At 45.0% G+C, this 16111-nt stretch overlaps 1 long non-coding RNA gene across 1 annotated transcript; it reads left to right on the top strand.

The window, feature by feature from the left end:
• The first annotated feature begins 751 nt into the window (after positions 1-751).
• Positions 752-12552, top strand: LOC149318142 (uncharacterized). Its single transcript, XR_016279803.1, has 3 exons — positions 752-1653; positions 10335-10407; positions 12130-12552. It is a non-coding gene; the product is annotated as an uncharacterized LOC149318142 (long non-coding RNA).
• Positions 12553-16111: the final 3559 nt, after the last annotated feature.

The raw sequence follows: 16111 nt of genomic DNA, 5'->3' as shown, positions 1-16111 counted from the left end.
CAGGCCTGGTGGTTGCTAAAAATATACAAGATGTGAATCAAGTCAAGTCATTGCACCATTTATAGTTGAGTATATTTGAGCCCAAGTCCTTTGACTTGAGTCTACATCACTGGGAAAGGGCAAGAGTTTCTTCTGTCCATTTTACTGGGTCTACCCTTGCAACGAAGTTTTCTTATTGTGCCATCCAATCATGTGAAGGTCCCATCTAGTCAACCTTCACACTAATGCTGCCACCAATTTATGTGACACACAACCTTACTATTGTGGTAGGTGCTTGGGACTTGTTATCCCACCGCTGCCACCCGTGTTTTGTATTGTGAGTAGCATGGTATTAACTCAAGTCCAGGTGTGTCCTTCTTGAATCAAACAAATAAAACTTTATTTACAAGAAGGTTTAACAGTGTTGGTTTTAATATGATATCTTATGTAATTGTTACTTTCTACCTTGTTACAGTTACCATTGGTTTTATAAATCTTTAGCTAAATCACCAGTTCTTTATAACTAAGATTCACTCACTCCTTCTATTAAGTTCCTCTTTTAAAATTAGACCTAACAGTCACCAAAGTTAACACTATCCCACAGGATATCACACTCCAGCCACCCCCTTTTCTAGAGTCCTGGAAGTATAATGGTAGGGAGCCCTTTTTCACTCAGACTCTACTCCTAACCATCCTTCTCTATCCTGGAACCCTCACTCTCTGGATTCCAAGCCCTAACTGACTATTCCCTCAGGAACTCATGGAACCCAGTCCTCTCTTGGACTCAACTGTTCCCTCAACTGTCAAATCTCTTCTCAACTGTCAAATCTCAACTGCCAAAACCAACGGACACAAGGAATTTTCAAAAGTCCCAGCCCAAATTCTATTGGCTGGACCTCAGCTGCCTTCTGATTGGTCAGCCGGGTGTTCTATGCACCACATAAGAAAAGTTACACTACACAGTTATAACAGTTTGATGCCACAAGGATTGGCATGGTTCCGTCCTATAGATTCCTGGGATTTGTTGTTTGTTGAGATAAATAGAATTATGTGCGGGGAACCACTAATATACTCCCCAAACTGTAGCACAAATACATGCTAATAAGTATCCCGAGCATCTCATTAAACAACAAATTCCACAATTGTGTAACAGGGAGCCATGGAAATTCAAGTGTATCCAACTGCTATATTATAACTGTATATAAACACCATGACTCAGTTTGAATTCAACTAGAGATGGTAAAAGCTGTTCTTTTCAGTTTTTTAAAACCCCAAGTTATTTCACTAGAATGAAAAAAATTGTGTAAATTCATATTAAAAATGAACTAAAACAAAAAATGCCCATCAAAATATCATAGAAAATAGAAGAGGAAACCATAAATAATTTGCTTCAAATTAAGTGTCACAGCCTGGCCTCATTATAGATGCTTCATTGCTTTCATGCTTCTATTGCTGGGTCAAGGTTCCAATAAGCACTTTTTCCATTTTTCTTTGAAGACCTTTGTATCTGGCTGGTGTCCAGGGGGATAGTGTCTAAGGCAAGTGTCAGAATATATTCCTACCTTGGACCTAATAAAATCAACTATTGCTCTGACATTAATCGCCTCAGCTTTGTTGTATCTGCAGCCATCACTGTAACACAACACAGAGCTTACTAGACAAGACCGTTTTGCCGTAAGCAAACAGTATTTTATTTTTATATATACAATCAGTTCAGTTTATAGTTTAATCTCATTCTGGCTTTCAGACCTAGTGGCTATGTTTGTTGCCAGTAGGTATCTGGCATTTGCAAACCACATGTGTAATTACATCTCAGGATCAATTAATGCCGCAATTCTTTGTTAATATGATAAAACCAAAAGGGCTTAACTCTTTATTTCCTTCTTTCCAATGACTTCCTCCAGATAGTGGTTCTTCCTTAACGGTGACATTGACAAAGAAGCATGTTGTTGTGCATGAATTCCTATCAAAATGAATAGGCAGGAAGTCATTTAGCCAAGATATTTCTATTTGCGAGAGCCAACGTGGCGTAGAGATTTGAGTGCTGGACACTCTCAGTTAGGAAACTGGGAAATCAGAGTTTGACCATGGAAACTGCTTAGGGCCTGTTACAGACAGCCAAAATAAAGCTGCTTCGAGTCACAGTGGAGATATGATGTTTCAATGATGCATGCGTCCTAAGAGTCCAGAAGCCACACCAAAGCCATGCTCCAGTCCTTAGGGCTGGAGCGTGGCTTTGGTGCGACCTCTGGACTCTTAGGACGCATGCATCATTGAAACACCATACCTCCACTGTGACTCGAAGCAGCTTTATTTTGGCTGTCTGTAACAGGCCTAGGTGGACTTAGATGAGTCACACTCTCTCAGTCTTAGAGGGAGGCAAGGGGAAACCCCCTCTGAACAAATTCTGACAAGAAAATCCCATAATAGGCAGCTTTAGGGTCACCATAAGTCAGAAATGTTCTACAGTGGTTCCGTTCTTTCTTGAAGGGATACTGGTCAGTCAAAAGACAGATCCAGGTATAGAGATTCATCCGGTGTTAGATGTGGCTACACTCCCCCTGAAAACTCAGGTTCATAGTTTAGGGGTCCTTCTGGATTCATCACAGAGCCTGGAAGCCCAGGTATCAACAGTGACCAAGAGTGCTTTCGCACAGCTAAAACATGTACGCCAGCTGTGCCCGTTCCTGGACAAGTCAGATCTGGCCATGATAGTACATGCCTTGGTACATCCAGTCTGGACTACTGTAATGTGCTCTATGTGGGGCTGCCTTTGAAAAGTGCTCGGAAACTTCATCTGGTCCAAAGAGCTGCAGCCAGGTTGTTAATTGGAGCTGGCTGCAGGTAGCATACAACTCCCTTGTTGCAACAGATCAGTTGGCTGCAAGTCCGTTTCCAGGCACAATTCAAAGTGCTGATTTTGACCGATAAAGCCCTATACGGCTTGGGTCCAGGCTATTTGAAAGACTGTATCTCCCTGTGCTAGCCCACCAGAGTACTGAAACCAGGTGCATTTGGTGGGACAAGAGGGAGGTCCTCAGTGGCTGCTCCCAAGCTTTGGAACTCCCTCCCTAGAGAAGCCAGATAAAAATGTTCCTGTGCAGACAGGCCTATTAAGCTGAGAAGGTTTTTAATGCTGTGCTATACAAATATTAATGGTTTGTATTTTAATATATTATATTTTAATTTATAACTATTTTCATCCTTAAAATTGTTTGTTTTTTAAATTTTATATTTATGTATTTTAATATTTTGTATTGTTTTCAAATTGTATTGTTTTATACTTGTTCACTGACTTGATTCCCTATATTGGGAGAAAAGCGGGATATAAGATGATGATGATGATGATGATGATGACACCCTAACAGTGGATTCACTGGCATAAGTGTCACTAGGTGCCACCACAACTAGGCTCCTGACAGAAGAAACTGAATTTATGAGTTGGTCTTTCCTTTTAAACTATGGTCAAGATCCTGTGCTTAGGGTTGCCATATATCGGAAACAACTTGAAGGTGCACAACAACAAGAGTATTATATTAAAATACTTAAAACAATTTCTCTGGCTTTACTTTGCGAACGAAGATTCAGGAATGACTCATCCCACGCTTTCTACATAGATGTAAAACTTAAGGTTAAGATATGGAATATCCCATTAAAAAAACCCTTCTTCCACACGCAATTAAAGACTGAATAGCTGTTTAAATAAAAAGGTCTTTATCTGCTGGTGAAAAGAGATCACAGAGGGGGTGTGGGCGGGGCTGGTGCCGCAGGTTGCATGGCGGAAAAAATGGCCAGCCTTCCTGCGCACGTGGGAAACAAACTTTCCTCTCACACGGAGTTGCAGCAACAATAACGCCTTTATTGGCAACAAACAAGGTAACAGCCAAATAGGCAACAAAACGAAGTGTCCAAAAGGTTCCTCTTTCCCAGTTGCCTAAGGTAGTTCTTCAGGGGGTTCTTCCTCCTGGTTCCGGGTAGGCTCCCTGCCTCGCCTTCCCCCCGCGTGCTTCTCCAACGCCTCCTTGTCTGCTTTTTCCCAGTCCTGGGGTTGAGGGCCTTGCTCCCAGGCTTCGCCCTTGGGGTCCCACCACTCCCCCTCAAGACTCCCAGGCTCTCGTCGGCGCCAGTCACCTTCCCCTGGGTAGGCGAAGTCCCCTTCTATTCTCGGGTCGACTAGCCTGACTGCCTCATGGGGTCCGGGCCTTCTCGGACTTGCTCTTCCCACCAGGGAGACGGGCCTTCCCACTCGCTGTGGGCTCTGAGATACCTTCCCTCCTCTTAGCTCGACCGCCTCGCCGCGTCCACCTCTTCCGCGTCTTCTCCCTCTCCCCGCGCAAGCTCTCTCTTCCTCCCTTATATTCTCTGCACAGCCCGCCCTCTCCTCTTCTGGCTCCTCCCCCGGGGGTCCTGTCCTCATTTCCTCCACCTGGTCCTCCTTAGCCCTCCCAACTCTCCCAGTCTCTCCTTCCACCTTGCTACACAACCCCCCCTCTAAGAGAGTTGAAGGGCGAGAGGTGGTCCAGGTGGCCTGTCGAGAAAAAAAATCGGCATTAGCGTGCAATAAACCTTGACGATGTTGTATCTCAAAGGCATAAGGTTGCAGTGCCATGTACCACCTTGTTATACGTGGATTCGTGTCCTTCATGGAGGCCAACCAAGTCAACGGCGCATGATCCGTTATCAATTGAAAAGGGGCTCCCCATAGGTAATATCTCAACGCACTTATAGCCCATTTAATAGCTAGGGCTTCCCTTTCAATAGCCGCATACTTCTGTTCGGCGCTTTTCAGTTTCTTACTAAGATACAGCACCGGGTGTTCCCCATCTTCCCACCTCTGCGACAACACTGCCCCTAGCCCCACTTCTGAGGCATCTGTCTGCAGAATAAATGGTCGAGCAAAATCAGGGGTTCTCAAGACGGGATAGCAATAGAGATAAGCTTTCAACCTGTCGAAGGCTCTCTGCTCCTCTGCTCCCCACCTAACTCTCCTTGGCTGCCCCTTCTTCGTTAGATTTGTTAATGGGGTGGCCCAATGTGCAAAATGTGGTATGAACCTCCGGTAGTAACCCGCCAAACCCAAGAACTGCCTCACTTGCTTCTTGGTCTGTGGAACGCCCCAGTCCTGCACCTTTACTATCTTTTCGGCTAAGGGTTTTATTAGCCCCTGCCCCACTGTATGTCCCAAATACTTTACTTGTCTACAGGCAATCGCACATTTTTTTGGGTTGGCTGTTAAACCTGCCTCTCTCAGGGCTGTTAAAACCTTTGTCAAATGATCAACATGATCCTCCCAGGAATCACTGAAAATGATAATGTCGTCGATATATGCGGCTGCACAAAAAGCCAGGTCTTGGAGGATCAAGTCCATCAGCCTTTGGAAGGTAGCCGCGGCCCCATGTAAGCCGAACGGCATCCTGGTAAACTGAAACAGTCCTTTGGGAGAAGCAAAGGCTGTTTTCTCCTTGTCCTCGGGACGTAATTCAATTTGCCAGTACCCTTTTGTCAGATCAATGGATGACAGGAACCTGGCTTGTCCCAACCGTTCTAACAAATTCACCGCCCCTGGCATCGGATAAGCATCAAATTTGGAAACTTTATTGACTTGCCTAAAGTCCACACAAAACCGTACTGACCCATCAGGCTTTGGTACCATCACGGGTAAACTCCTCCATGGGCTCTTGGAGGGTTCAATTACTCCCAAGGCCAACATTGCATCCACCTCCTCATTAATAGCCTTCTGTACCCTCCAGGGCCAAGGCCTAATGGGCATCCTCACCACTGACGGCGGATCCGTAACTATCACATGCTGTATCAGCGAGGTGTGCCCTGGCTTCCCTATAAACACATCCCTAAATTGTTCCTGTAAGGCCCTCACCTGCTCTTGCTGCGGTCCTGTAAGAGGGGACATGATCGGGACCTCCCCTGTCTGTTGGAATTCTTCTGCCTGGGGCCCTATGAGCCACTCTTCCTCCTCCTCAGGGTCATCGGCTACTTCCGTCCACAAGGCCTCACGGACTCTCCAAGCCTTCAGGAGATTAATATGGAAAATTTGTTTTTTTGGAGGTTCTCCTCCCATTCGCACCTCATAATCTACTGGTCCGACTCTTCTCACAACTTCAAACGGCCCCTGCCAACATGCGAACAACTTGGCTTTTTGCGCTGGTAACAATACCAACACTTGCTGCCCTACTTGTAGCTCCCTTTCTTTTACATTTCTATCATATCGTGTTTTCTGTTCTTCCTGAGCCTTGGCCAAATTCTCTCTCGCCACCTGGCCAATGGTCCTTAACTGCTGCCGCATCTGTAATATAAACTGGAGCTCCGAGCGAGGATTTGTCTCCTCCTCCTCCCACCCTTCCTTAATGATATCCAAGATTCCCCGCGGCTTCCGACCAAAAATGAGCTCGAAAGGGGAAAACCCTAGTGAAGACTGCGGCACTTCCTGAAAAGCAAATAATAAGGGCTCCACCAACCGAGGCCATTGTTTGGGTTGCTCAGCTACAAACTTTTTTAACATGTTTTTTAGAGTACGATTAAATCTTTCCACAAGGCCATTTGCCTGCGGGTGGTAAACTGAGGTCTTGAAGGGTTTAACCCCCAACAGCTTCCACATCCCTGCCAATGTCCGACTCATGAAATTAGACCCTTGATCGGTCAGAATCTCCCTCGGGAAACCTACTCGCGAGAAAAGCTTGACCAACTCCTGCGCAATCCGTGAAGCATGGATAGTTCTCAATGATATGGCTTCCGGATAGCGGGTCGCGCAATCTACTATTACCAATAGGTACCGATATCCCCCCGCGGCCTGTTCTAAAGGACCCACAATATCCAAGGAAATTCTCGAAAAGGGTTCTTCTATTATGGGCAAGGGAACCAATTTTCCCCCAGGAGCGCCCTTCTCTTGAAAACGCTGGCATTGGGGACATGACTGACAAAAAGCCTTTATGTCCGCAAAGATCCCCGACCAATAGAACCTTTGCAGCACCCTCTGTGTGTTTTTTTCTATGCCTAGGTGTCCTGCCATCGGTACCTCATGGGCTAACCTCAACACCTCCGTCCTTAAGGCCCGCGGGACCACCAGCTGGTCTTCAGGGTCAGAGGGCCCTGTGCCCGGAGGAAGACGGTACAGCAGGTCATGCCTTAGCTCGAAACGGGGGCGGGTCCCTTTGTTCCCCGGCTCTTGCGCCCTCCGGAGGGCTTCTGTTAGCGACGGGTCGTCTTGCTGCCAGGCGGCCACCTGAGCCCTTCCTATTCCCGCTACGTCCACTACTACCACCCTTGTAGTTTCCCCCGTCAAAATTTCTGCCTCCTTCAATAGCGCTCGCCAACCTGGCCAGTCCCGCCCTAGTAGTGCTTCTCTAGTCAAGGTGGGCACCACCCCCACCCTTAAGAGCCTTTTTTCTCCTCCCACTTCCACCCAAACCTTTACCGCCCGGTACTCCTTTAAATCCCCATGGATACATCTAACCTTCACACGGCGTGAGTCAGGGGCCCCTTTAATCTCCCGGACCAACGTTTGATTTGACCCTGAGTCTACCAGAGCTTTGACCTCCCTCCCATTCACTCTTATCTTTAACGTCCTCCCCTTATTGAGATCCCTCCTTACCTGAGTGGCCTCCCAAGTGTCCCCCCATGAACATTCCATCACAGGGCAGTCCCGGCAAATATGCCCCTCCACGCCACAGGTATAGCAAATGACGGCCTTGCGGGGCCCTTCCAGGGTGGGAGGCTCCCCCCCTGCTTTCCCACTCACCTCCGGCTTTCCGGCTCCAGTCTCCTCTTTAACGCGGTGGGGACCTGGTCCCTCTCTCCCTCCGAACCGCCCGGCTCCGCCGCTGCTCTTTCCCCCTCTCAGGGGCACTCCTTCAAACCCCTTCCTGAGTCGAGGGGTTTCCGACTCCTCGGCCGCCGTAAATGCCTCCATTAGGGAAACCGCCCTCTCCAAATCTTTGGGACGATGGCAGCGAACCCAGTTCCTGGCTTGAGGAGGCAGGCTTGCCACAAACTGCTCTACCATGACGACTTCTGCCACTTCTAAAGGCGAGCGATCCCCCGGTTTCAGCCATCTTAAGGCGCTGGCCCTAATTTTCTGGCCGAGAGTCCTTGGGTGCATCCCCGGCTTCCACTTGAGCTCCCTCAGCCGTAAGCGGTAAGTGTCCTCCGAAATATTCAGAGTCTGGAGGATGGTAGCCTTCACTTTGGGATAGTCCTGTGCATCTTCCGTGGACAATGTATCCACCACCTCTTGGGCCAGTCCGGTGAGGCACGGGGTGAGTATCAAGGCCCACTGTTCCCGAGGCCACTGAGCCGCAGTAGCCACCCGCTCGAAGGTGTTCAGGAATGCCTCCACATCATCCTGAGGCCCCATCTTCATAAATTTAAGGGGGTTCAGACCAACCGTCCAGGTCAAGCCCCTTTCCTCTCCCTCGGCGGTGCGGGGAGCCCTCCATAAGTTTGCCAACTGGGTCACCAGCTGCGACTGGGCGCTCTGCTGAGCCGTGCACACCTGCTCTAGAACCCGCGTCTGTTGGGCTGAAACGTGCTGGAGCATGAGCTGCTGTTGCTCCGCGAACCATGCAAACAATTGCTCCTGAGTCGGCCTTGACCCCGCCCTAGGGGTGGTGCCCGCATTCTCCACCAATGTGGGCGGGGCTGGTGCCGCAGGTTGCATGGCGGGAAAAATGGCCGGCCTTCCTGCGCACGTGGGAAACAAACTTTCCTCTCACACGGAGTTGCAGCAACAATAACGCCTTTATTGACAACAAACAAGGTAACAGCCAAATAGGCAACAAAATGAAGTGTCCAAAAGGTTCCTCTTTCCCAGTCGCCTAAGGTAGTTCTTCAGGGGGTTCTTCCTCCTGGTTCCGGGTAGGCTCCCTGCCTCGCCTTCCCCCCGCGTGCTTCTCCAAGGCCTCCTTGTCTGCTTTTTCCCAGTCCTGGGGTTGAGGGCCTTGCTCCCAGGCTTCGCCCTTGGGGTCCCACCACTCCCCCTCAAGACTCCCAGGCTCTTGTCGGCGCCAGTCACCTTCCCCCGGGTAGGCGAAGTCCCCTTCTATTCTCGGGTCGACTAGCCTGACTGCCTCATGGGGTCCGGGCCTTCTCGGACTTGCTCTTCCCACCAGGGAGACGGGCCTTCCCACTCGCTGTGGGCTCTGAGATACCTTCCCTCCTCTTAGCTTGACCGCCTCGCCGCGTCCACCTCTTCCGCGTCTTCTCCCTCTCCCCGCGCAAGCCCTCTCTTCCTCCCTTATATTCTCTGCACAGCCCGCCCTCTCCTCTTCTGGCTCCTCCCCCGGGGGTCCTGTCCTCATTTCCTCCACCTGGTCCTCCTTAGCCCTCCCAACTCTCCCAGTCTCTCCTTCCACCTTGCTACAGGGGGTCAATCTACAATGTGGGAACAGTCACCAAAAAGGATCTTTCTCATGTCCTTTTCAACTATACCCGTGATAGCGTTGGGACAGAAAGAAAGCCCTCCCTCAAATCTTAGAATCTTAGAGTTGCAAGAGACTACAAGGGCCACTTAGTCCAGCCCCCTGTTATGCAGGAATACACAATTAAAGCACTCCTGAAAGATGCCCATCCAGCCTCCAAAGACCTCAAGAAGGACCACCTTCAGAGGCAGTGTATTCTGCTACAACAGTAAAAAAAAGTTCTTCCTAATGTTTAAATGGTATGTTGTCAAGCCAGGTGACTCTCCCATCCTATACCTGTGCATTTCATTTTTTTTCTGCCTCAGTGTAGTAACTTACATTTCCCCCTGTTGAAATTCATTTTGTTAGTTTTAGCCCAGCTTTGTTATCTATTAAGGTCATTTTGAATTTTGATCCTGTCCTCTGGGGTATTAGCTACTTCTCCTAAGTGCTATCACTCAGCCTAACCTATCTCACAGGATCATTGTGTATATTCAGAGATGAATCCCTTGAAGGAAAAATAGAATCAATATTATTTAAGCAGAGAAAGCAACTTGCAAATCACAGCTACAGAGAAAATACAACCACACACTCATTAGCATTATGTTTTAAGCAATGATTTCCCAAGAACAATTATGACACTTAACATTAATAGGAGTAGAAAATGGAAAATGTTTAGAATATTATGAAGTTTTCAGAGAAGCAGTCTGATCTACAGCATTGGTTGGTTTATGTTGTCTTCTTTCTGGCATTCCACTTAACATACCCAGAATAGAAGTAGTCCACATTTGGCACTGTTCTTTACACATAGGATGATTATCATAGAAGAGTAAGGCATTCCAAACCACAGAAGCAAGGAATTTTCCTGATCTCAGAATAAATACCCATATTAAATTGAGGTGTATCATGCAGCCAAGAATTGAGAGAGATTTCCTTTTGTTTCAGAATCTCTGCTTCCAGCAGTGATGGCAATTATTAGGGATGGATTTACAAGAGGAATTTTCACGCAGGAAAATTGGTGTGTATGGCACTTTCCAGACCACCCAAAAGGGCGATCTGCCAGCGGCCTCATTTGCTGCACAGAGCAGCCTCAGCAGCCAAACCGCGCAACTGCTCTGCACAGCAAAAAGAAGCCGCAAAAAGCGGCTTCTTTTTGCGGCACCATTATGACACTGCAAAGCACCAATGGCACACTTGCGGCGTCATAATGGCGTCGAGACGTGCGGACGCTAAGCGTCCGCTACGTCAAGATGGCGGTGCACATGTAGAATGGGCGCCACCATTTTGTATGTGCTTGGCGCATACTAGGGTTAGGGGCGTCCGGAAAGGACACCCCTTTTTAACCCTAGTACGTGCTGAGCACGTACTTTTTGCCCGTGCGGAACGGGCCCATGTAACTAATATTTGTACCATTGGGCCAAACTTTAGAAGACAAGTAGGGAAAACTGGTTATTCAGATGTTGTTGGATTTCAGGTCCCATTATTTCATGAGCATTGGTCATGCGGTTTGGAGCAGATGGGACCTGCAGTCCAATAACATTTGGAGGGCCACAGTTTCTTCACCTCTCATTTACAGCCATCAAAGTTTTATCTCAATTTCAGGAAAGGGGTGCTCAGAACCTAAAACTGGAAGTGAAAAAAAAATGGTTTGTTGTTATCTTTGTGTCGATGTTAGGCCATGGGTAGAAAATAGTGGAATTCTTATTTTTCAAAAAAAATGTAAGGAACCATCCTCATCCACCACATCTGTTGGTGTAACATTTGGTAGGTTTTAATCTATTCTACTATGCCTACAAATTCACCCACTTATGACACATGGAGAATAATTCAGAGACTAGGGCCTGGTACAGACCACCCAAAAAGGGCGGCCTGCCAGTGCCTTGTTTTGCTCTGTGAGGAAGCTGCAGCGGACAAACTGCGCGGTTTCCTCTCGCAACAAAAAGAACCTGCAAAAAGCGTGATACTGATGCTGTAGTGCACCAATGGCACACTTGCAACATCAGTATCACACTGTGATGTGCGGACACTTAGCATCTGTCACATCAAAATGGTGGCACTCATCTGTACAGGGCACTGCCATTTTGACATATGGAATATGTGCTAGGGTTGCAGGGCATCTGTAAGCGACATCCTGAGGCAACCCTAGCACGTCATCAAGATGTGCATCGAGGCCTGTCTGTACTGGGCCATAGTCATGTTAGTCTGGAATATTAATATGCAAAGGGACGTTGTAGCTCCTTTTGAGATGAACCATGCAAAATAAGTTGTAGCATAAGCATTCATAGACGTGGTGCAGCTGAGGAAGTAGATCAAGCCTATAAAAACTTATGCTACAACTTCTTTCTTAAGATTTAATCTCAAAGCTAAAAGATCCCTTTGCAGAGAGGGAATGAGTTATAGCCAGTTTTAGATTTTCAGTGATCATTAATGTGAGTCATTAACTTTCAGATTTCTGAATTATGACTCAGGTTTAGGACCCCAAATCAAGTTGGACTTGCTCTGAATGGTCCATTCGCCAAAGCAATGGGTTGGAGTATGAATTAGATCTTGTAGTTAGTGCACATTTTTCATCTCATGTATAGTTTACTGAAACACATTAACTCCAAAATGTGGATTAGCAAATTGTTTTAGTTCAATAAACCATAATTAAGATTAATTCCAGTTCAGGGATCTGATGAAATATTAAACTGTGTTTAACTGAACACAAAAGCAAATATTTCTGATATGTTCCTTATAACAGTGCTAGAAGAAGAAAAGGAAGAAAGAGACTACATGAACTCAAGGCTTCCAAACCAAGCAAGATCACTGCCATTTTTCCCTTCAATGACAAGGAGAACCCTCTGCTATCTTTGAACTGGGCCCACTGCTCTGTAACATAATTCTGTGATCCAGTGAAGGTATTTCACTGTGTCTGGTAAAGGCTTGAGAAGGCAACAGGGTGAGAAAGAGTTTTTTTTTAATCTCACCAGCTACCTCAACAACTTTCTTGAGCAAGAATTCCTGAAGCTAGGATTTGCTGATAGCATTTGAATCCAATGAGAGGTCTACAGGACTCAATGAAGACTACAGATTTAAACTTTACAATTAGTGTGGTTGAGAATGTCTTAATGGTTGCCATACATTCCTTTGTAAACCACAGTGTGACTTCCACCCCCCACCCCCACCCCCGAAAACTGGTATGTAAAGGTTCAAATAAATATATAAACCAACAAACACAAGCAAGAGGAAAGAGACTCTCATGTATCCCCTGATTCCTAGGTATCGAGATCTGGTATGTGAAGCACTTTATGATTCTGTTTAGGCATATTAAATGTTATGATTAAATTTCTAAGTGCCATGACAGAAAGAATCCCAAAACTGAACATATTGTTATTTATGCTTTAGGGGCAACGTGGTGATCTAGAGCAGCTATTTGGCCCTACCATTTTTTTAATTGAAAGTTTCAATTGTTTTAATGCTATGAATAGCTTAATTCTGTTTTAATCTTCACTTTTTGTATGTTTTTAATTGTAAATTGTAAGCTGCTGAACTGAGTTCCAATTCTGGGAGAAAAGCAGGATACAAATAAAACTATGGTTCTTGTTGCTGTTGTTGTTTCACTCTTCCTGGTGGCCATATATCATTTTGTGAACAAGCCACAAACAGAGGTTGTTTGTTCCTTTAAAGATCACAAATAGTGGCCTGAGTTCTTTTAAAGCTTTATACAAGTTAAAAGAAATAGATATTTAAAATCAAGAACTGTTGCTTCCCATTTAATGCATCTTACAGCAAGCGCAAACTTCCAAAAGACAAACCACAGGAGGAATTATTTTTGGAGATGCACTCTATAGCAGCTTTAATGAGAAGCTTATCACTTTCCTGGAATGGATTTATCTAAGGACAAAAAGTTCTAAGCCCTGCTCTTTCCATGGCATTTAAAATGCAGCAGGCTCCATAGAAACATATAAAAGCAAAAGCCTACCTAGTTTTAGTTTGGGATATCTGTTACTCACATGCATGTAATCAGTTGTTAAAAACAGAGCCAGTTGTGTGAAATGAACCAAATGTTATCAGAGGCAGACTAAAAGCCTTTAAATTACGCAACTTCCATTTCTGGTAATTGCCCAGGGTATGGTTCTGTTGTTGTTTTAAATCCTATAAAGGAAAAAAGCTGGGAGGTGAATCCCTAAACAAACACAAGCAGGTGAATGAGCAAAAAGTTTAGGGGAGATGGACACACGGCAATTTTATTTAAACAGTATGTTATACTCAAATGCAATGAATGTATTTTAAAAAAATTGTTAAAATACAAAGCATGCGATCTATAAAAGGTAATTCAAGCCTGTGGGCCACGCCCTACAGACATAAACATAAAATGAACAATCAGTACTGGGCCAGAAAACTGCAAATCCCATGGGAACATATACAGTACATGAAATATCAGTTCATTTGTGCCTCACAGAATGAGATTAAAGGGTATACAACAGGTTAGAGAGTGCACAATGACTAACAAATTAAAACGGATAATACAGTATGCCGATTACAAAATAATAAATGTTGACCAAACGCGTTTCGACATATGTGTCTTCCTCAGTGGCCATGTACAACTGTAAAAATAAAATGAAAATGGGTCACATACATTGCCATATAAGTAGTAGCAAAGACCATATAACTAAAAGAGCATGTATCATAAATACCTAATGAAACAATCTTGGAAAGGTACTCATAAGATGTATGGGGACATCCCATCTCTATGGGTAAGCAGTAGCTCCAAATGGACCAAATATCCTGCCTGAAAGAATATACATGCAGGCAACTTTTAAAAATATAAAGTATAGTCCTTAAGGAAAAAATATATACATATGTAAACTCCTAAAATAGTATCCAGACTTACCTAGGACTGGGATGTCCCACACACAGTAGCAAGCTCTAATGAAGTTTAACAAAGTGGGAACTTTATATCCCTTCACAATCATACAAACTAATTCACCTGTGGAGCCCCACCTGAAACTATTCTGAAGCAAGCAGGATCCTGTAGGTAATAGTAACTACTGATATATCAATACAGTCAGTCAAACAAATAGTATTCATGGTAACAAACATAGACATAGGTAAAGAGGAACAGGTAAATAATTACAGAATTTCAGACCAATTGCAGTTCTCATTCAGTCCATGTGGTTTCTGTGTTTGAAGAGTGAAAATCCAGAACAGTTCTCTTTGTCGGAGTTTTCTCTCCAGATGTGTCCCAGTTCCGGAGATTCTTTCTGTCGTCCAAAATCTGATGTCCGTGTCGGAGTGTTTGCATTGAATAAAATGTTGGACCATAGGTGCCTTTATTCTTCTATTTCTAATGCAACTCCTATGTTCTGATATTCTCATTTTTATTCTTCGAGTAGTCATACCAATATACAAAAGATCACATGGACATTGAATGGCGTACACAACTCCCTTAGTATTACAAGTAAACAGGTCATTCAAAGTATACCGTCTGTTATTTACAGGATTAATGAATGCAGTGGTTTTAACACAATATTTACAAGCACTACAGTTGTAACATGGGACATTCCCTTTGGTTCTCCTCTGTAGTATGTTTTGCAGGGTCTCCTTAACTGTGCACCTACTATGGACCAAATGGCCCACAAGGTTCTTAGCACGTTTATACACAAACGGGTTTTTTTTGAACAACCTGGGATGTCCTGGAGCAGGCTCCAATATTTAAGGATAACATTTTGTATGTATCTTGTATTCCCATTATACATTTCATTATACAATGAAATGAACCGAATGTTATCAGAGGCAGACTAAAAGCCTTTAAATTACGCAACTTCCATTTCTGGTAATTGCCCAGGATCTGGTTCTGTTGTTGTTTTAAATCCTATGCCATTGTGTCATGGTGTTCTCGTTCTCTTCTTCTCCATAAAGAAGCTGATTTGGAAGCGAGAAAGGTGCAACCAGTGACACTAAACGTTTATACTCAGACAGTGCATGAATCACAATATTCATAAAGGTTGCAACTTGCAAGGACTTTGGAGCTTCTGCACAGCTAGCAGGAGTGCAGTTTCCACTCTTGTTATTCCCTTACTAGCAGCTGTTACCACCAATTTTCTGGCTACCTGCCTGCCACTGCAATTAGCAGTGCTTCCTGCCAGCCACCTTCAATGTTACTTTTTACATTAATATATATGTAAACTTTTTTAAATGGCTATTTTTGTTTATGGAAAACAGTGATACACAGGGAAAAGAATGAATGCAGGAGGGGAAGGAATCTAGCAGTACCTTTGAGACAGACATATTTTAGCAAAAGCTTTTGCAGATTTCCATCCCCTTCAGTGATGGAGTATAATGTTAATGCTACAAATGTTTACATAATTGTGGGGTAGGAGCAGATTCCACACCAGCCACTGTACTTCTCTAACATTTCTCCTTGAGAAATTCATGAGATGAATTTTTAAAGTAATTTTTCAAGAATGCTGGACTCGAAGGCTTTCATGGCCGGCATCCATAGTTTTTTGTGGGTTTTTTAGGCTATGTGGCCATGTTCTAAAAGAGTTTCTTCCTGATATTTCGCCAGCATCTGTGGTTGGCATCTTCAGAGAAGATGCCAGCCACAGATGCTGGCAAAACATCAGGAGGAAACTCTTCTAGAACATGGCCACATAGCCCAAAAAACCCACAAAATGCTGGACTTCTTAACAGTTATTGCCAGTGTTTCCAGAGATGGACTGTTTTGGAAGTGTTGTTAA

The sequence above is a fragment of the Sceloporus occidentalis genome, unplaced genomic scaffold (genome assembly GCF_023333645.1).
Source record: "Sceloporus occidentalis isolate IW3139 unplaced genomic scaffold, rSceOcc1.0.p SCAF_2, whole genome shotgun sequence".
Taxonomy (NCBI): Eukaryota; Metazoa; Chordata; class Lepidosauria; order Squamata; family Phrynosomatidae; genus Sceloporus; species Sceloporus occidentalis.
This window is presented reverse-complemented; position numbering and strand designations above follow the sequence as displayed.